The sequence below is a fragment of the Rhipicephalus sanguineus genome, chromosome 9, assembly GCF_013339695.2.
Source record: "Rhipicephalus sanguineus isolate Rsan-2018 chromosome 9, BIME_Rsan_1.4, whole genome shotgun sequence".
NCBI lineage: Eukaryota > Metazoa > Arthropoda > Arachnida > Ixodida > Ixodidae > Rhipicephalus > Rhipicephalus sanguineus.
In genome coordinates this window covers 54,732,947-54,754,262 of record NC_051184.2, presented here as the reverse complement: position 1 = coordinate 54,754,262, position 21,316 = coordinate 54,732,947, and the positions used below count along the sequence as shown (strand labels likewise).

Here is a 21,316-nt window from a genome sequence, read left to right as displayed (position 1 = left end):
AGCTTTTAAAGTTTAACTTTTGCAAAGTGGCTGGAGAGTTTATTATTTGTCGTATGAAAATAATGATTCAGAGGCTTTTGAAAGTGCGAGCTAATGGGGGCACGAACTCTATTCCCAGAGAGATTGCGGACTTACAATTTCACATATTTTCGTGATAGCGGCTTCTGGAAAAATGTTTTATAAACGTCGTTCTTATCCGTGGTTGTAGAAGCATAGTTGACAAGGAGTGGCCTAATGAATCTTGTGCAAACCAGCACGGCTAGATCATTGTGGTGCTGGCTATCAGACGTAGTGCACTTCAGTAGCGCTGAATTTGACACGGCTGGAACAGCTGCTTCAAGCAGTGTTTTCAGGGGCTTTTGAAGCCTTGGCTCCTTTTGAAGTGCCGTTTCTACAAACTGCCGCAAGGTTTCCAGGACGTAGAGCAGCTTGTCCGAAGGATAGAGCAGTCCGCCTCTGTCTTGATGCCGAACAAACTGCTGGAGTGGCTGGTTGGAAAGAGCTTTCGTTGTAACGGCACAGCAATCTTCACAATTCATGTGCTCCATAACAACGCGTGCGATGTAGCCACCAACATAAACTGCTGACAGCTGCAATGTTGGAAGTCTAGCTGGCACATTTGTCCGCTTCAAGCGCTCCAACACGTGAACAGCTTCCTCTGGCAGCTTGGCGGAAATCGTTGGCGTCTGCTGCTGCCTTGCAACCACAACCCCGTTGTGTTGTCCAGCTTCTTCACTGCGAAGCACGTTACTGTTTTCTGATGCAGCTGCAATACCCGTTTTTAGGAGCTTTTGCAAGCCACTCACTGCAGATCGGGCATCCAGCTGGTCATTGCAGCCCAGTGATCGCCGGAGTGTTCCAAACAACGACTCAATCGGATCGCTGCTAAATTTCCGCGTAAGAACAAATAGAAAATTCTCTGTTCTTAGCAAATAGCGAATGCAGGCAACTGTAGAATACGTTGTCAGCAGAAGTGCCTCGTAGGTTTCAGTGGTCAAGAAGCCACGAGCATGCGTTGCTTGCTTCTTGAGATTCTCCATGTACTCCGGAAAAGTTACTTCCAGCCATTCAAGGCGCTGGTCATCAGGGTCATCGTAATGCCGAACATCGGGGAACCTTTGATGAACATGCTGAAGTTTGTTGCTCGTGTCGTGCAAGATCAACCATCGGTATATGTTTTTCATGAACACGATGGTTGGTCCTCCAGCGGCAAAAATAGGGTGGCAACTGTGCCCAGCTTGTTCTTTAAGAAATTCAAGTGCCGAAGTCACGTCCGGAGAAAGCACTTCCACCGCCTTTTGCACATTCATCTTCTCGATGTTGTTAGGGTAGACATGCTTTCTGCTCAAGCACCTCACTGGCTTTACTAGCCATTCCTTCTGCATTTCGTACAGCTTCTTCAGAAATATTGCAGACACTTCCCCTCCATTGCCAAGGTCCCGAGCAAGAAACTGTGATCGCACGTTCTTCAATACATGACAGTAGTCGAAACTTAGAAAAAGAAGCCTATCAGCGTCACACGGATGCTGAATCCTATAGGTAAGGAATCCGCCACAAAGGTCCTTCATCGCACTAACGTTCACTTTGTGATTGTCAGTCACGAGACGCACTATTCTAAAACCAGCTTCTTCAACCTTTTCCATCACATACCGAATCAACTTTGAGAGTTGGGAGCCGTTCAGACCTTTCGTAAAGAAGTACGATACTGGTATTCTGTAAGACGTCGAGAGCCCGTTGATCACAAAGCACAACAAGGAATTGGCGAGCACAGCCTCACTTTCAGGCTCATTCGCTACACCCATGTCTACATGGCCGACGAAACAGTCTTGTTGCTTATTATATTGCAACTTTGGCTTGATGCGCATTTCGTCGACGATAAGGGTACACATCTTCGATTGAGGTGCCTCAAGCTTGTCAAGTTCAGCTTTTAGGCGGCCTTGTATCAAGTCATTGACTCCTGTTTCTCCAGAACTGCTCCCGATGTAGTTTTGAAGGGTGTTTCTGCATGGAAGCTTCAGCAGCCTTTCTTTTCTCGCATGCTCATACGCCTTCGTCGACAGGTGCCTGAGTATTACGCAGTGTCGCACCACATCCTCCGTCCAGGTTGGTTTCTTGCGCCTGAAAGTTAGTAATCTGGTTCAATAGGAATACAGCAGGAGGTCCTTCTCTTTCGCTTGCTCACAGATGTACTCCAAGTCGGCAAAAATGGCAGTCATCTTTTAATTTCTTAAGCTCCTCTTTGTATTGGTCAGCTGTTTGGCGAAACCTTTCCACCTGATTTTTCAACTCCCTCTCCTTTCTTTTCCATTTCGCTCTTTCAACTGCTAAGAGGCTGGACAAGCCTACATCAACTTGCGTTGCTTGGTCCGCGACTGTTTTATGAGCACAAGGTGTTGCCTCATCCAAGATCGTTTCACTGTGCATTGTTTGCTGCTGGCCATCCAGAGAAGTGTCGTTCATGCACTTTGATGTTTGCAGTTCCAAGTCAATGCCATTCGAAGTTGACGCTTCAACCGTGAGTATCTTCTCGGTGCCTATTCCGTTTTCGTTTCGGCACGTTTTCGTTATCTTCACATTGTGAAGCCGATCGTTTCTGGATGCTTTCAGTGGTCCTCTCCTTCAACGGTTGTGGTCTGAGGTACGATGGGTAGTCGGGAAACACGGTGGGGATAACGCCTTTTTTCAGGCGACGCCGTTTTCCCTCTGCGAAGTCTGTCTCCCTGAAGTGTTTGCTGCACACTCTGGAGTAGTTCGACGTCGTGTTGGGCACCCAGTCGTCTCTTCGTATAGCCTTTATCCATTGCTGCCGTGCTGTCTCCTCCGCAGGAATTTCGTGAAAAGAAACACCAGGAATCCTTTGTTTCCCATCCGACCGGCAATGTGGCACACAGCAGTACGCCATCGGGCGCAAGGAGGTCGCATACAACTTTTTGATCGGCTGTCCTACGTCAACGACACTATCCTTTGCTTCGTGCGATGGCTACAAGCGCTTGCAGGTATATCGGCAAACAATCGCAGCAAGAAAACGTCGCAACACGCGATTTCTTAGGCGCAGCGCATGCGACAACAGCGGTGGGAGCTTCACAAGGCACAAAAAAATAACCCCTACGTGGGGTAGCGCCGCGCCGCGGTGGAATGCAGCGTAAAACCACGGTGGGTGAGAGGGAAGGACGACGGTCGCCGAGAGAGCGTTTGACGGGCACAGAAAGTATAGAGGAGGCTATGCTCAATGCATATGGCTTCTTTCTTACGACGTTTTTGTCGTGTAGTTCGAAGGGAACTTCGATTGCTGTGGTAGCTGTGGGATAAGTGCCAACAGAAATGAGCTCCGCGTACTTCGACGTGACTTCGTCGGCACACTTTACAATTTTAGGATGCGTTCCTCTAATATGGGAGCAACTTTCGACATTGTCAGTTGTTATGACATCGTTCCACAGTATATTTATCTTCAGACGTTTCATGTCGGGTCGGGACAGAAGAAAATCAAAATTAACACCCGACATTACGAGGCTTTTCACCCGTACTGACCGGCCTCTGAAGTGAACTTCTACCTCGGTCCATTTCGTGAACTCCCTGCAGGTTCCGTCAAAGCTACACACCCTGATTGGTTTTCCTGGACAGATGTCATCTTTAGGTACCATCTCCTCGTTAATCAGGCTCACTGAAGCACCCGTGTCGATCAGCGCTGAAATGTTGGAGCCACTGACAACCATCTCAGCGAAGAGAATGTTTGGGATTACAATAAAAACGGTCTCTCGCTCCACTAAATGCCCCTGCAAACAATTATGCGACGATTCTCCGAGTGATGTGTCAGTCTCATAGAATTTACGTGACGGCTGATCTGTCACGCAATTCGCGTGCGGGAAGACGCCTTTTCTAAAGGATCCTGCTTCATTTGGTTGCGGTGGTGGATCTTTCAACCCGATTGCATCTGTAGAGTCAGAACTAATGTACTTCAAACCATGAAGCAGCTCCTCAGACGTTACAGGTGCCTTGAGTTCCATTTGCCTTCGACTTCCTTTCTTCGTTCCCTGTATTATGAGTGGTACGATGCATGATTCTGGAAGGCTCGGATCGGCGTTATACAGCAATTGTTGTTTACGAAGAAATAGTCGACTACGTTCTCACTGTTTTGTTCATGCTTGAGGGCTTTATCCCATAATTTCTACTGCGTTCTTTCTGAAGGCATTGACATAGCTGTCCTTCCATGACTGCCATGAATCTTCTTTGTGTTGGGCAAAACGCAAGTCCAAAACCATTGTTTGGCATTTTCAGAAAGGCATGCTCGCATATTTCGTATTTTGTCGCAGTCCGTGTGCCAATGATTCTGCTCACATGCACATTCGAATGCGTTCAACCAATAATCTACACCGGAACTGCCGTCAAAGATGTCCGGGTTGTGGGGATCGAGAGCGTCCTCCTACCTGGCGCCTCGTTCCCCAGCTGCCGCGCGCGTGCCGGCCGCGTAGCCCGGGCGCACTTAGGCACCGGCAATCGCCAAGATGGCGGCCAGGGCACCTCTTTGTCTGGGCGAGCCAAGCGTCGGCTCAGTCCCGCGCTGGCATGTCCGGGCAAGCTATGCTGGCGCGCTGCGCGGGCCTACGTCACAACGCAGCGCCATTCCCCATTGGGCCGCTGGTGACACCCTCCTCTCCTACGAGCTAAGATGCGCCCGACGATTCGCTCGTGGCGGCAGATGCTCTCAGGCTAGCACGAGAGGTTTGACGCGCTGCTCTAGCAGGCGGCTTCTCGTTCGGGTGCTCGACCGCTGCCCTTTGTGTGGTAGTCTTAGCGCCGCTGGCAAGCGTACTCGATCGGTCTTGCGGAGTTCCCCTTACGGCCTGCAAGCCTGTGAGTGTCGTACTGTGCTGCATCTTGGGTTAATAAACCCGTTGTTGTTGTTACCCTGCCTCGTGCGTGGTTTCTGCGCCGTGCCGGAGAATCGACGAACCCGGCCGTAGCGTCTTTGTTCGCTGCGGCAGTGGAGAACGTCGCGTCCCTACACGGTCGCGCTCGTAGGTAAGCCTAGTGCAAACCTATCTCCACATAACTGGCGCCCAACTTGGTTTCGGCATGGCTTCAGAGCAGACCCCCTCGAGGCGCTCGTTCCTGTTCGATCCTGTGGCGACGGACTTGATCTCGTTCGAGGCGGACGGCGGCGACAGCACGGGGTACGGCCCTCTCGGCGACCCTCTGCTTTCGTTCACCGGGAGAGATCCCTTTTTCGGGGCCCCCTACAGTGACGCGAGCCGCTTGAACGAGGACCACAGTCCTAGCCAAGCCAGTAACGGGCTGTATCAGCTGTTCGAGACTCACGCACTTACGGGCCCGTCCCCGGCGCAGTCTCCGCTCGCTGGCCTTTCCTTGTCAGCAGCGCAGTTGACGGCCCAAACCGCCGCACCCGAGCCTTCCTACCTAGGCCACTTAGGTGTCGGCATGCACGCTCTCACTGACCCATCTTGGTCAGGAGCGCAAAGGGTTGACAACGTCGTGCGCGAGCCAGCTCGCTTGGCCGACAACGTCGCCGCGTTTCCCGACGCTTGCATGACTCAGACTCACGTAGGCGGTACTTTCGACAGACGTGGGCCACCGTGCTCCGCGGTCGATCCGCTTGCCTATCGTGCTGAGGCCTCATGCGCCCGTCGGAGCGGAAACAACCCTACACTCCTCCATGCCGTTTACTGGCCCTTTTCGGTCTGACGTGCATGCCGGAGAAAAGGCGCGCGACCCTGTTACGGCCGCGCCTGCGTCGGAGCAATCGCCGCTGCACGCAACTGCGGCGCAGCTCCTAAACGTCCTGTTGGAAGCGGCGCGCTCGCAGCCTTGTGCTGTAAAGGGAGGCCTCGAGTCTCCTCAGCCAAGCGCACCGAGTAGCCTAAGGGTACCTCTGCCTGAGTACAGCGGTTATTCGGACCGCATGAGTGCCACAGAGTACCTCGAGGCGCTGCACTGCTATCAGCGGGCGATGGGGCTGAGCGACAGAGTTATGCTCGGTAGCGTATTGCCTGTATCGCTGACAGCCCAAGCGGCGCGGTGGTACCGACTTGTCGGCCACCAAGCTCGTTCGATGGAGGAGTTTAGGGCGCTCTTCCGTAGCGAATTCCTTCCTCCCGACTACGAGCGCCGCATGCGTCGCGAGCTAGAGCTTCGCACACAGCATCCCGACGAATCTCTTCTCGAGTACGTCCGGGCTTTGCAGGAGCTCTACCTCCTTGCCGATCCTACGGCATCAGACGCCGAGAAGGTGGAGCGAGTCATACGTCAGGCTCATCCAACCTTCGCCGCTTACCTTCGGAGCGCCCGTTATCGTGACCTAAACGAGCTGGCATCCGATGCGAAGCGTATTCAGGGCGACATACTGGCGGCGAGAGCCTACCGCCCGCCGCCGCCGCCGTCCGCTTCTCTCGAGCCTCGTTGTGCGTGGGCTGGTGGTGACTCGTCACCCCGTGAATCCCCCTAATCACGAGGTGGCCTCGGCCGTGAGAGAGCAACGAGACGCGCCGGACGTTTCGGACCGCGCTCTCGACCCGTACTCGTACGCCTCGGGCGTGCCCCTTTGCACTGCAGGGCGAACGAGAACGGAACCCCCGTGCCCCAATGCACGAGAAGAGATCCGATCGCGGAGCCCCCCCTGCGGCTAGCGAACGGAGGCCTCCTAGCTCTCAAGGGTCGCCAAAATCCCTCACTGATGGGGGAAAAGGCGTCGTCTGCTACCGTTGTCATGAGCGTGGCCACACCGCGCGATCATGCAACGCGCCCCAACCGACGCAAGGGCCTGCTCGCCCGTCGGGAAACGGGGTGAGCCGTCGGTGAGCTCCCCCTCGCCGGCGGCTACAGCAGTACGAGAGCATGGGGGTGTAACCCAACCTCTGGCACCGATGGCGTGTCGCGCTGGACATGACTTTCCAGCCACGCCGGCGCCGTTCATCGCCCTTACGATCGCTGGTCGAGAGTTTGCGGCGTTGCTGGATAGCGGGGCTTCGATCTCGCTGTTCGGCGAAGAGGTTATGGCTCATTTGCGCGACCGCTCTGTCCGCATTCGAGCTTGCGACACTGCCTTCCATCTCGCCAGCGGTACCGCCACCTCGTGCGGCGCTGCGCGGTTGGTTGTGCGCTGGGAGAATCGCGCGCGCCGACAGCGCTTCGTGCATCTCCCGGCTCTTTCCGTGCCCGTGATTCTTGGTCGCGACTTTCTCGCGCACACGGGTATCGTGATAGACGTCGCGAGCGGAGGCTACAGGGACGGCCCTTCCGGCGCCCTACGGCCATTCGCTACACCTCCCGTGGTCTCGGCTGCCCGTAAGTCGCCGGACGCCACGAGAGAGCAGGAGGAGAGGAGACAAAAGCTTGGCCCCTTCGGCCCGTGTCTCTTACTCCGACGCCAAGACTGGCCCTTTGGCCGGCGCGGCAGGAAAACGGTCCGTGCCTACCGCTTTCTCTCGAGCATAGCGCTACCGTGGAGGACGAGGTCTCGGCTACGCCGGTGACCACCCCGGTAAGCAGCAGCTCGGATCAGCTCGCTGCCGCCTTTGCCGGACAGCTTGTCGACACATAGAAGGCCGCCTGTCGTCGCTGTTGACACGTTTCAGTGACATGTTCACGGAACGCCCGGGTTGCACCTCTCTGGTGAGGCACCGGATTGACACAGGCGACGCACAACCGTGGAAATGCAATCCTCGCCCCGTCAGTGCGGCAAAGAGGAAAGCAATTGACCAGGCATTGGATGAGCTGATTGAGACCGGAGTTGTCCAACGCTCAAACAGTCCCTGGGGTTCACCGGTGGTAATGGTCCCCAAAAGAGACGGCTCTCACCGGCTCTGTGTGGACTACCGCCGGCTGAACGAGGTCACGAGGAAGGATGCTTATCCTATGCCTAACGTTGACTCGATCGTGGCTGCGCTAGGCGGTGCTTGCTACTTCAGCACCTTGGATGCTAGCCGCGGTTACCTGCAGGTTCAGATGGAGCCGGCTGACGCGGAGAAAACTGCGTTCACCTCCCACAGAGGTTTGTACGAGTTTACCCGCATGCCGTTTGGCTGTTCTGGAGCTGCAGCTACGTTCCAGAGACTGATAGACCGCGTTCTCGGGGACGCTAAATGGCAACACGCCATGGCGTACCTCGACGACATCGTCATCTTCTCTCGAACGTTCGAGGAGCACCTCCGCCACTTGGCAGGACGTCCTCGAGAGGTTGCGTGCCGCCGGGTTGACCTTGAACCCGAAGAAGGCTCAAATAGCTGAGACTCGCATTTCGCTATTGGGCTTTACCATCGAGAGCGGTCGCGTTCTGCCGTGCGAGGAGAAGGTACGTGCCATTGTGGAGTACCCGACGCCGGCGAACATTCAGGGCCTGAGGCGCTTTTTGGGCATGGTGAACTACTACCGGCAGTTCATCCCAAATTGCGCGGACCTCCAAGCGCCCTTGACCGCACTGTTGAAAAAGTCGGCACGATGGAGCTGGGGGCCAGAGCAAGAGCGAGCCTTCAAGGCTCTATCTCAAGCTCTAGTGGCCACAGCCGATCTGAAGCTGCCCGACCTCAACAGGGAGTTCGTTGTCCAAGCGGACGCGAGCGACCTGGGTCTCGGAGCGGTACTGCTTCAGGAGCACGACGGCGTCCTCCGGCCAGTCGCCTTTGCGAGCCGGTCACTTAACGCCGCCGAGCGCAACTACAGCGTGACTGAACGGGAATGTCTCGCTATAGTCTTTGCTCTCCGGAAGTTCGACTGCTACGTCGACGGTGTGCCATTCGTGGTGGAGACGGACCACATGGCACTCACCTGGCTTAAGCGCTTGCGCGAGCCCTCGGGCCGCCTCGCGCGCTGGGCGTTGACCTTGCAGCGGTACAACTTTGTTGTGCGCTACCGGAAAGGGAGTTCGAACGTCGTGGCCGACGCCTTGTCGCGTGCCCCCGTTCTGGCGTCTGACACTTGTGTCCGCCACTCCCAAGAGCACTCGCACCGAGTAGACTCAGGGGCCTCCTGGCTCCAATGGGTCGAAAGGCGCGAACCCCGACGGCGCAGTGACTTTCGAGTCGACCGCCTCGGGTGAGGACGCATACCTGGTAGACCCTGTCACGTCCGCCGGTATCGTCTTCAGCAGAGAGGACCTACTTAAGGCACAGCAGGACGATCCGTTTTGTCAGCAAATTGTTGACGGGCTCAAAGAGCTGAGCTCCCAAGAGGAGCGGGGCGGTCAAGCCGCCGGGCGCAAACGGACAGCTGGTATTGCTGTCGGCGCCGAGTGCCGGACGCAGACTGGTATTGCTGCGGGCACGTTGGACTCGTATCTGCTTGATGCTGATGGCGTTCTCCTGCGCTATGTCCCATCTGAAGAAGCTCCCCAGGAGTCTTTCAAGGTGGTGATACCCCGCAGTCTAAGGAAAGCCACCCTCGGCTATTTCCACGACTCGCGGTTGGCCGGACATGCGAGTGGCCTTAAGACTTTTCAAAAGTTGTGCCGCTCTGCTACCTGGCCTGGCATGAAGCGTGATGCCCTTCACTACGCCCGCTCATGCCGCGTGTGCCAATGCGTGAAGCCTCGTGGTGGCAAGCCTCCCGGGCTCATGCAGCCGATCGACAGCCAACGAACCCTGGCAAGTCGCGGCCTGTGACATTATGGGACCTTTCCCAAGAAGCCGGAGAGGCCATGTTTTTCTCCTGGCTGTCACAGATCACTTCACGAAGTGGGTCGAGCTGTTTCCCCTTCGGAAGCTAACGGCACGCGCAATCTGGGACAAGTTGACCGAGGTCTTTACCCGCTTTGGCTTTCCGGCGGAGTTGATCACGGACAATGCGTCCTATTTCACGGCCAAGGTGTTTGTGGATGCGTGTGCTGCCTTTGGCATTAAGCACCGCAAAACAACCACGTATCACCCACAGGCCAACCCGACTGAGCGGATAAACCGAAACCTCAAGCCCTTGCTGACAGCCTTTGCGCAGCAACACAGGGATTGGGATGCCTGTCTTAACGAGATAGGCTTCTCCTTGCGGTCCACGGTGAACCGTTCAACCGGGTACACGCCCGCTTTCCTCAACTTCGGGAGAGAGCTGCCTAACCCCATGGACCGTGTTCTGCGGGGCGGCAGCGGGGCGTCCGCCACAAAAGCCGGCCCGTCTGGCTACGCGGCGGAACTGCGCTCACGGATGGACGCAGCCCTCGACCTGGCGCGTTCCAACCTGGCAAAAGCGCGAGCTGGACAGAAGGCTCAATACGACCGGTCGCATCGGGAAGTGCACTACGATGTCGGCGATCTCGTCCTCAGGCGCAATCACGTCTTGAGTGACGCCGCCAAAGGCATCTCTGCCTCCCTGTCGGCCAAGTGGTTGGGCCCATACCGAGTGCAGACCAAAGTGTCGCCTCTGGTGTACAAGCTGGCTGACTCCCAAGGGAGACAAGTCGGCGGTCCAGTTAACGTCTCCGACCTCAAACCTTTCGTTGCCCGCAGCAACGACTTGGGAGGGGGGGAGGCGGTCACCGAACCGCAGGAAAACCGTGAGAAGGCTGGCTCCAAGCCACGCCATCGGTACAATCTGCGGAAACGCACTTAAGCAACCTTTCTCCCACTGACAGGTAGCTGGACTTTATTCCATACCATGACAGTGAATGGAGAATAACCGCTAAGGTGCGGCGGCACACGTCGGGAAGTGGTAGAAGGCCCTCTTGGCCGAAAATACCCTCTGACGTGTTGTCCAAGCCATAACCTGGCAAGCGCCCCCTTTGTTGGGCAGCACTGTCAGGCAGGCACCCTTTTTGGCAAGCCGGCTATGCCGGGGACATTTCTGTCCACTCCTGCGTCGCCCTGTCGTCTCCCTGCGCCTGGCTCTACTGGGCCGCCCAGCCTGTCGCTGAGCCTGTGGCCTGCTGTTCTCTGGTCCCTCCAGCTGTGACCTGGTACCCACCTTCTGCCCTGCAGTCACCTCCACCCTGCCTTACCACCTGGCAGCTTCGGTAGCCACCCTCGGCGGCTATTCCGCCCACTCAAGCTTTGGCCCAGGCCCGAGCGTGGTCGCTCCGGCCTCCGTTCCTGGCTGCCTGCTGTTCCGGCCTGCTGTTCCTGTGTGGCCCCCGTCCCAGCGACTTCCGGCAGTGGGCTGCCGCACGCAACTGGCAGCCACGCCTCGTACGTTCCCGGCTGCCAACCTCTCCAGTCCGGCGAACTTCAAGCGGGCTGGCTGCCCGCCCTTGTGCAGTCTTGCCCCCGTTCCTCCTGGGCTGTGGACCTTCTTCCCGGCGGTGGGCTCTCCCCTTGTGGTGGAACTTTTGGTGGAACTTTTGTGTGGCCATGGCCGACTTTTGGACTTGTACCTTCAGGAAGACGACACCCCCCCTGTTGGACTTTGCCCCGTTGGCCAGCCCCCTTGCGGCTGAGCTGACCTTGCCACTTGGCCTCGGACAGCCTCTTTCACAGGCTGGCCTCGGTCTTTAGGAGGGGGGAATGTGGGGATCGAGAGCGTCCTCCTACCTGGCGCCTCGTTCCCCAGCTGCCGCGCGCGTGCCGGCCGCGTAGCCCGGGCGCACTTAGGCACCGGCAATCGCCAAGATGGCGGCCAGGGCGCCTCTTTGTCTGGGCGAGCCAAGCGTCGGCTCCGTCCCGCGCTGGCATGTCCGGGCACGCTACGCTGGCGCGCTGCGCGGGCCTACGTCACAACGCAGCGCCATTCCCCATTGGGCCGCTGGTGACATCCTCCTCTCCTACGAGCTAAGATGCGCCCGACGATTCGCTCGTGGCGGCAGATGCTCTCAGGCTAGCACGAGAGGTTGACGCGCTGCTCTAGCAGGCGGCTTCTCGTTCGTGTGCTCGACCGCTGCCCTTTGTGTGGTAGTCTTAGCGCCGCTGGCAAGCGTACTCGATCGGTCTTGCGGAGTTCCCCCTTACGGCCTGCAAGCCTGTGAGTGTCGTACTGTGCTGCATCTTGGGTTAATAAACCCGTGTGTTGTTGTTACCCTGCCTCGTGCGTGGTTTCTGCGCCGTGCCGGAGAATCGACGAACCCGGCCGTAGCGTCTTTGTTCGCTGCGGCAGTGGAGAACGTCGCGTCCCTACACGGTCGCGCTCGTAGGTAAGCCTAGTGCAAACCTATCTCCACAGTTTTTACTTTCATGTGACGGGTCCTGTCTGATGCCAGAACCGCCAAGAGTGCTTGCTGTGCTGTAGTTGCTGCTTTTGCAACCAAGTGAACTGAGAAAGAACGTTCGACCAGCTTGACGTATCTGTAATTGCATCAGAATGGCTCGCCAGTTGCTCCTTAATGGTGTTTTTGCTTTTTCCAGGCTTCGAACTCCGAGAAGGTATATTTACCTTCACAGTACCTCTGGCGATGACGTCGCTGATTGGCCCTTTGGCAATGGTGGCGATGGACTCCATTCGGCCAGGTGTTTTCATCTCTTCTGGCGCCGCAACGAAGTTCTCGCCGTCTAGCTTGTAGCCTGCGATCAGTGGCTCGCCGTCCCGCTGTGTGAGGTAGAAGGTCACCCACATCTTCCGATCCTGTCAAAGGCTGCGCCAAATATAAAGTTCCAACGAAAGCAGTTTGCTTTCAGTCATTTTATTTACTTTTCTTCTGGCTTCTTCTACCTCTTCCTCTAGCCTCCTCTTTTCCGTCTTCTCCAACCAGTTCTTTTGGATCACTACATTTGTTAAGACGAAAGCAGCCACTGTGCAATTTTTCGTCATTCTCAGAGAGCCATAGCAGCAGTACCTGTTAGTTGTGCACTTTGTGGTGTTGTCGCCTGTTACTAGGATTGCGTTGTTGTCACTGCAGCTGCCTTATGTTTAGTTGGAAGCATTGCACGACGTTCGTGCGCAGTTCGCTTTGTGTGTCGCTTGTTCTAGGAGAGCGTTGTGTAACTCCCGTTGTTGTTACTGTTTACACACTACATTACAAATGGCATCCTTCCCGCATGAAGCATCTAAAGGGTTATTTTGCCAAAGCATATTCAAGAACCGGCATGGCTCTGAGATAGAACAGTGGGCTCACACGCAGAGGGCCCAGGTTCGAACCCTCGTTCCATTCCGGATATTAAATGCGGAGCATTTCTTAGCCGCACCTGCGGCGTCGGCGCTGTCCACATCCCCACTGCGCATGCTCGGCTCGTCTGCATGCCGGCAGCAAGCCTCTCCTCTCCCTCCCTCACCATGCTCGGCTCGTCTCATGCCGGCAGCAGGCCTCTCCTCCCCCTCCCTCCTCCCCCCTCTCCGTCCTCCCTCATCTCGATATCGATGACGCGGGAGGGTGTGTATATAAGTGGCGGAGCACTCGTTTGGAATTCAGTCAAGGGCGTCTTTACTTGGATTTCGCTTGACTTGACGCTTTGCTTGACTCGAGTAGATGCGATGGAAGCAACAGTACCTTCAATCAGCGTCCCACCACTCGTTGAAGGCCACGTTACCCCACCCTCACCATCGTCGGCGTCAACACACAGCAAGCAACGCAGAAGACAAGGTGCGAAGAGAGCGAGTATACGACGCTGAACGCAAGCGTTTTAAGCGAGCTGCGGACCCGGAACTTTATGCACGAGAAGCACCTGCGAAACGGCAACGACGGGCTGTGGATCCTGAACGTCGTGCTCGAGAAGCAGCGACCGTTCGTGAACGTGGAGCAGCGGATCCATCACTCGGGTAGCGGGACGGTTCTGCGAAACGCCATTACAAAACATTCACGCGATGCCCCCACCACTCTGCGACGCATTTACTCGAGTTCCCCCCCGTGGGAAGATGCGGGGGTAATTTTTTTTCTTATTTCGTATTTTTCCTTATTTCGAGCGATAGTGGTTACGGACACCGGCGGCTGCGGCGGACAACTACGGCGCCAAAAACGGCCCTTGTTGTGATCTCATAACAACTTTCGCTGTACAAACGCCAGGCCTGCGCGGAAAGCGCAGCACAGTCACAGCGAAATCTGGAAGAGCGGCATTTCTAGAGCTCGTAGTAAACTCTCTTGGGGCTACTAATACAAGTGCACTAGCAAGCTACCCACTAAGCCATAAATCACATTATTTGTGATTTTGTTGAACTTTATTGAGACCCTGAGGAAATGGACCGTGGGCTTATGGGCTTCCTTGGCAACTAATACAAGTGCACTTGCGAGGAACCCACTACGCTATAACTCATCATAATTTCTGTGAAGCAGGGCGGCAGCCACTATACCATTTTCCGTCATTCAACGGAGAGCCGTGTCACCCGCTAAAAACATGTAGGGCATTACGCGCACTTTGTTGATGTGCCTGATGACGATGAAGAATTATGGCAGACCATTTTGTATGGGGCATGGAAGCATTCAGCAACCTATTCGTTGCGTATTTCTCATTGGGTGATTTCCACTGGCGTAGCTGGTTACGGAATTCACGCCGTGTGACGCCTGTTCGCTATTTCACTCTTCTATTACGCTATATTACAGAGTAGTGTGGTTCCTTCCGGACATGAACCCGTATAGTGTCTTTTTGCCAGGCAGTTTGAGGCACCGCATGGCTCTGAGGTAGAACACAGGGCTTCCACGCAGAGGGCCCATGTTCGAACCCCATTCTATCCTGGAAATGTTTTCTTATTTCGTTTTTTCTTTACTTCGCGCGATAGTGGCGCACAATACGGCGCCAAAAACGGCCGTTGAAATGATCTCATAACAGCTTTCGCTGTAAAATCTTACGGCCTGCAATGTAAGCATCTCTAACCTGTCGATTTATTTATCTGTAATATTCGATACAAGCGAAATGAGCTGCACGAAAGTGCCGCGTGTGCGCCCCTGTTGCCTTCGAGAGTGGACAGTTCCATGTTGCTAGTGGAACGAAAGTCTTTGCCCCAAGAAGGGCAAACGTCCACGAATGCGTCTGTGGTGGGCGCGATGTTCAGTTGGTAAAAAGTTGGCGCGACAATCACGCTGACGTTTCTGCATTATTGTAACGTCGACTGAGGGGCGGCGCACACTCGTTCACACTCATTGCTCCTTCCGAAACCCCGCAAAGGCGGCCCATGCGTTTGTTACGACATGCTCGTTGTTGTAGCCATTTTTATAAACGCTGGTATAGCGCGCTGCGCGCTATCTTCCTATCATGACCGCCATAGTGTGACCTGGGAGCAAACTTATGTTCCCGAGAAGCTCAGGCCATCCTGTATAGCATGGCTGTAGACCAATTCGTGCGGTGTCACCATTGTCTTTCCTTGTACTCCCGTGTTGTATGCTATGGTCACGTGCAGAATGATCGCATCCCACTTCTTGTGTTCGCCGTCGAAGTAATGGCAGCATGTCGGTGACGGTCGTCTTTAAATGCTCGACGAGGTCACGTGTCGGTGAGTGGTAGGCAGTGGTCCCACGGTGCCTTGTCTGGCGGTAGCTCAGCATCACCTGAGTTAGGTACGCAGTTAATTGTACCTGGGTAGGTGTTGAAAACATCTGGGGCATCATTATGTAGGACGATGTACTTAAACAAGAACTTGGCTACACGGTGGCTCTGCCTTTGGGCACTGCCCATGTTTTGGCGTAGCGGGTGGCGTAGTCGGTAGCTACGATGGTCCACTTATTTCCGCAAATCCATCCCTAATTGCTGGAACGGTCGGTGGTGGGTTGCAGATGTCCGGCTCATCTAGTCGGCGTTGTCCTCCGTCGCTGACAGTCTCGTTCAGGCTTGCATACCTTCGAAGCAACGTCGGTCTTGTTTTCAAGGTATTTCAGAAGTCCTCTGAGCTCCGAGTTGGATCGCTCTCGTTGAGCGTAGTCGTCGGCACCTATGGTTCTCAAGAAGCAGCCATCGCTCTGGTCATCCTGCGGATGAGGGTGGACGGGGGGCGCGAGAGAGGCAGTCACCGTCAGATTGCTTTCGTCCAGACTTTTAAAGACAGTAATAGCGAATTCTTAATTTCGCAGACTCCATTATTCGAGGCAACTTGAAGAGTTATTCGAGTTATCTGACCAACACAAGTCACTGCCAACTTTAAAGGACCTGCCCTGCAAGTAGGGGCGAAACTTTAAAGTACTACATGTAACAGAGGTGATGGCAATGCCCTTATTTTCTGTGGTGGAGTGGTTGGCTTCAGCCCTAGATAGCGACTGGCTAGCGCAACTGACATCGCTTTCCAGTCAGTCAGGGCTCCGCACAACGACAGCGCCGAGTCCTATGCCGCTTGCTTCCGCGTGGATTTTCGCATTGGCGTATTCGTTGAAATGCGGAAACATCGGAGGCGACTGCAGGCGTCGTGCCAGTTCTTGAAAGGCTTCGAAATACACCATTTCCCACATGAATGCCACGCTAGTCTTCGTGAGGTGCGGTGCTGGCTCGTTGATCCATGAAAAGTTTTTCACGACCAGGCGTGCATAATAGCGCAGAAGCCGATAAACCTGCCCACGGCTTTCTTGTCGACGGGTAGCCGAAAGGCAGCCATGGGAGCTGTTTTACGCGGGTGTGGGCGAACTTCAGATTTGCTAATTACGTGGCAGAAACACAAGAGCTCATCACACGCGATGCGTCACTTTTGTAGCTTCAGCGTTAGCCCGGATGCCTTGATTGCATGAAGTACGGCTTCAAGGTCGCGGTGATGTTCATCGAAGTATAAGGCAAACGCAACGACCTCGTGCAAGTGCAAGACGTAAGTCTGCCACCTCTGGCCTGCCAGTTCTGTATCCATAACGCGTTGAAAATGCACCGGTGCAGAGCAAAGAACATAAGATATGACTTCGAATTCGAACAGGCAGTCTGGTGTCATAAAGCCTGTCTTCTCTCAGGCTCTTTTTAGACCTTGCTTTGTGGTAGTCGGTCTTGAGCTCCATTGATGAGACGTACTTCGGTTTGTGTATTTGATGCAGGACGTCGTCAATCCACAGGAAGGTAAGATGTCTGTCTGCAGGATTGTGTTCAGGCTACAACAATAGACGCAGAAACGTTATGTAGTATCTGTCGTCTTCACTAACACCACGGGAGACGCCAACGGACTCTGAGACTGCTGGATGACGTCGCCATGTAGCATTTCGCCGACTTGTTTCTTGACAGTCTCGCGTTCTCGAGTGAAAACCCGATACGTGCTCTGACGAATTGGTGAGGAATTTTTCTTTTGTTATTGTGCTATGTTTTCCGATTGTTGTCTTTTAGATTCCACATCACGAGAAGAAATCCTTGAATTACAGAAGAAGAGCTTTGACCTGGTCTTTCTCGCGCTTCGGAAGGCTCGGATTGATGTCGAAATGTGGTTAAATACCTCGATTCGTAGACACTGGTTCGGTGGCGTCGAATAGGGCTAAATCTTTCTGGGATCCCCGAATTCGCCCATGTAGGCGATCGTCAAACCATTGTTGAGGTGCCTGTATTCATGGCTGAAGTTCGTCAGCATTACATTAGCTTTTCCGTCACCGAGTTCGGCTATGCGCATTGCGACGCAGATCTGACGGTTGAAAGAGCCGGCACTGGTCGCCCTCGATGACGCCTTTTATGTCTGTTGGTTATTCGGTGCCGGCAGAAAAAATGACGCTGGAGAGAGGCGGAACGGTGACCTCCTCTTCTGTAACATTCAAGGCATGGTGACCGATTTTCCTATCCGGCAGGATAACATTCTCCGCGGAAAGCGCTAACGACTGGGATCTTAAGTCAGTCACTGCACCGTGCTGACTTAGCAAATAAATGCCTAGAATGTGATCCACGAACAGTGCTGTAGGACAACAAATCACGCCGAAAACGACTGGCCATCAATCGTGATTCCTGCCATGCCGATTTCAGTCGGCGTTTTGAGTGGCCCGCAGCTGCCTTGATTGCAGGTTCTTCCCAAGCGGTCTTTACTTTTTTCAGCTTGGTGGCGAACGGGTCATTGATGATGGAGTAGCCGGCTCCGATGTCGAGCAGTGCGGTGACGTGGCCGCCATCAATAAGCAGATCGAGGTCGGTAATTCGTCGTCGTGCGTTACGTGTTGGATGTGTCGTCGGATCCAGGCTGCATCGACTAACTCTGATGCTGCTACGTCGTGTCGTCAGGTCTAGTTGTGGCGGAGTAGTACTCTCAAGAAGGAGCGGTCCCATGGTCGGCGAGCTCATATATGATGATTCATGAATTGTCGCTACGGCGGCGATGGATCTTCCGCATTCTTTCATACAGCAGCCATACCTCCATCGGTGCTACACACTTCGCAGCGCAGAAAAAACAGACACAAAGGAAACGACACCAGACAACATACGAGCGCTGCGAAATGGTTAAGATTATCAACCAACACGCCAAATTCTCCACACTTCTAAACTCCATCGGTGGCTGCCCTTTGTTTTCCGCATAAGAACTGGTACACCGGCAGTGATAGGGCCGGTGTACCGCCAGATGCTGTTGAGGTGTAGCGGCCGAGCGAAGGTAAACAAGATGGTAATCGTCATTCCCACTAATGTAGTCGGCGATGTCTCGACGCCGTTCATGTGGCTGTGGACGCGGCGCGTTCACGTCGACACCATGCAGTCCCATTCGACGGACCTGGAGCGGCGGCTCCTGTAGCTGGCTTCTCCGCACTGCTAGCTGAAGGGACGATTGTCGGAGGTACGCCAGACGTCAGTCTTTCTCGGTGCATAATGCTGGTTGTCAAGTGGGCGACATGGCTTCGGTGATGGCGGCGGTGTCTCCCGACGGAACTACAGCGGTGCGCCGTCTTCACGTTAACGCGGAGGGTGATCATGACGACGAACTGCAGCGGCATAGCTGATATCTCGCGGCTGCGGCTGTAATGGCTGAGGAACACGATGTTACTGATGGATTTTCTGGCACACTACTTCAGCAATCGACATCACCTCAGGCTGTGGAAGAGAGAGATTCCTTAACCCTTCTCGCCCGATACCTCGTATGATTTCGTGCACGTCGTCAGAGCGTAGGGCTTGAACAGCTGCGCTGTCTGGAACCAGGCGAGGATTATATTTTCGGATGCGGATTTCAAGCATCTTTTCAGCCATCGACATTTCAGAGACACGTTCTTGGAAGATGTTTGCAGCATTCCACGTCAGTCCCGCGAAGACCTCCTACTTGACTGACTACTCACATGAGGAAGCGAACTTTATTTCGGGCATGGCAGGATCTGTGTGCCGCAACAGTCTGGTCATTTCTTCCCCGAAGAGTGCCACGTTTTCGGTGGCCACTACGCACGAGTTCGAACAGTGCCTCGGCCCTCTCCCTGCGGACGACACTCATGACCGTGGCCCATGATGTCAGGGTTCGCTCTTAGTTCTCGAAAACATCCCATGATGTCACGTTTCGCTCTTAGTTCTCGAACCATGTCCTAGCTTCGTCTTCCAAGGTGAAGTAGACATACCGTAGCATGTCTTCGCTGCTTCAGGTATTCAAAACGGCCACACGGTTGTACGCTTCGAACCAGCTTCACGGGTCTTCAGATAACAATCCCTGTAAGGTTGGCACAGTAGCTGTCTTCACTGCGGCAGTCGAGGTCATGGCGTTGGTCTTCCGGGTCTTATCATGCCCCGGCCCTACTCATGTGGTAGACCTTGTTGCCTGTGGATAACTCGCTGGTCGGGGTTGGCGCTGGTGTCTTTTTCGCGACTAGGTCTGGATTCACGGCTTGACGGGGCTTCCTGAACATGGAGGAACCGCACGTCCACCAGATATAACGTGGTCGCCACGTTGAAGAAGGCGGACGTCAGTGCCGTAGAAGAAGCAATCATTTATTCGAGTGAACTTGAGCCCAGAAAATGAAAGGACAAAGTGCCAGCAATTGACATTGTAAACTGATAGCGGCGAGTATAGTCGTCGGCCGTAGAGTAATCTGCCAAGTGGTAAAGCGCGTCGGTATTTACACATGTGCTATCGTAGATTCTATCGTTACCGCTACGTGGCCGCACAAGTTCCAGCATAAACTCTAATGTTCACATTGTGCACGTAATCTTATCATAATGTTCTAAAATAATCTGGAAGGTTCCTAGTCGTTCAGGCGTGGTTTGCGCAAGGCGGTAAACAGAAAAAAAAGGAGGGCACAGAAAAAAAAAGGAGAGCGCGTGGCATTATGAAACACTTTACTCCTCAAGGTGCCGTACTATCTCCTACCCTATTCAATATGGCTATGGCCCCTCTTGCCTCCCAACTATCCGAAATTCCTGACCTCCATCATATTTTTTATGCCGACGATATCACTCTCTGGTGTACGTCTGGATCTCCCGGACAAGTGCAGGATACTTTGCAGCGTGGCCTAGATCTTATCGCTTCCTTTCTTTCCACTGCTGGCCTGTCTCCTGCTCCAGAGAAATCTGAGCTGCTTTTGCTCAATCGCTCCGCTTACCAGCGCTCCCACAATGATCTCATCTCCCTGCATCTTTCTGGCTCTCCCATTCCTACCGTTCAACAATGCAAAGTTCTTGGCTTCCCTTTGCATGCGGCCAAGAACGCGCAGGCCCTCCATCACGCTGTCAGGACCTGCCACTCGGTAACTCACCTCCTGCGGCGCGTTGTCACTCGACAGTCGGGTCTCCACGAGGCTCATGCATGCCGTGTTGCCCATGCGCTCGCCCTCAACAAGTTCCTGTATTTTATACCTTACGTTCAATTTACCCAAACCCAACTTAACACTCTCGAAAGAGCTCTGTTAGGCCTCTACAAGGCAGCTCTCAACCTCCCTATCACTACCTCTACCACTAAGCTCTTTTCCACTGGCCTCTTCCATCCACTACGTTCTCTTCTTTCTCTCCACCACGATTCTCAGATTGCGCGTCTTTCTCTTACCCGTCAGGGTCAATGGCTATTGGCCCAAGCGGGTATCCCTCACATTCCAGTTCCCGTTGCCACCTTGCCTCCTCCCGCGTGCACCCCTGCTCCCAACCTTCGTATCCTCCCTCTCCCGTCCAACATGTCCCCCGTTCTGCACGCCGGCCGTCGTCACGCGGCAGCGCAGCATCATTCCCCTCCTTTTTCTACACAGGGAGTCGCCTATACAGATGCCTCGTTCGTGGCTCCTCGGGGTTCATGCGGCTACGCTATCTACCATCCACACCTTTCGACACCTGAAACCCACACCAGCGGGCCATACCTGCACCCACCCGATGTACTTTCGCTCGAGGTCCTTTCCATTGTCCATGCCTTACAATCATTTTCTTCCCTCCCTTCACTTCCCGAGTACACGATATACTCCGACTCTTACGCCGGCATCCGTAACATACAGAACCGCACATTACCCCCATACCTCCAACAGGAGGTTGAGCGAGCTGTCTATGCACTGCAACCTTCCCCTGTTTTCCTACGCTGGGTTCCTGGCCACTCGGGGATTGACGGCAGTGAGCTGGCTCACCGGCTCGCCCGTGATATATTGCACCGGGCACCGTTCATCCCCTGGCCCACACCTTCGGAAGACAGTGGGAGCTCCGTCAAG

General features: G+C 54.6%; 1 pseudogene; it reads right to left on the bottom strand.

The window, feature by feature from the left end:
- Positions 1–128: 128 nt before the first annotated feature.
- On the bottom strand, positions 129–21,025 carry LOC125759930 (uncharacterized; annotated as a pseudogene).
- Positions 21,026–21,316: the final 291 nt, after the last annotated feature.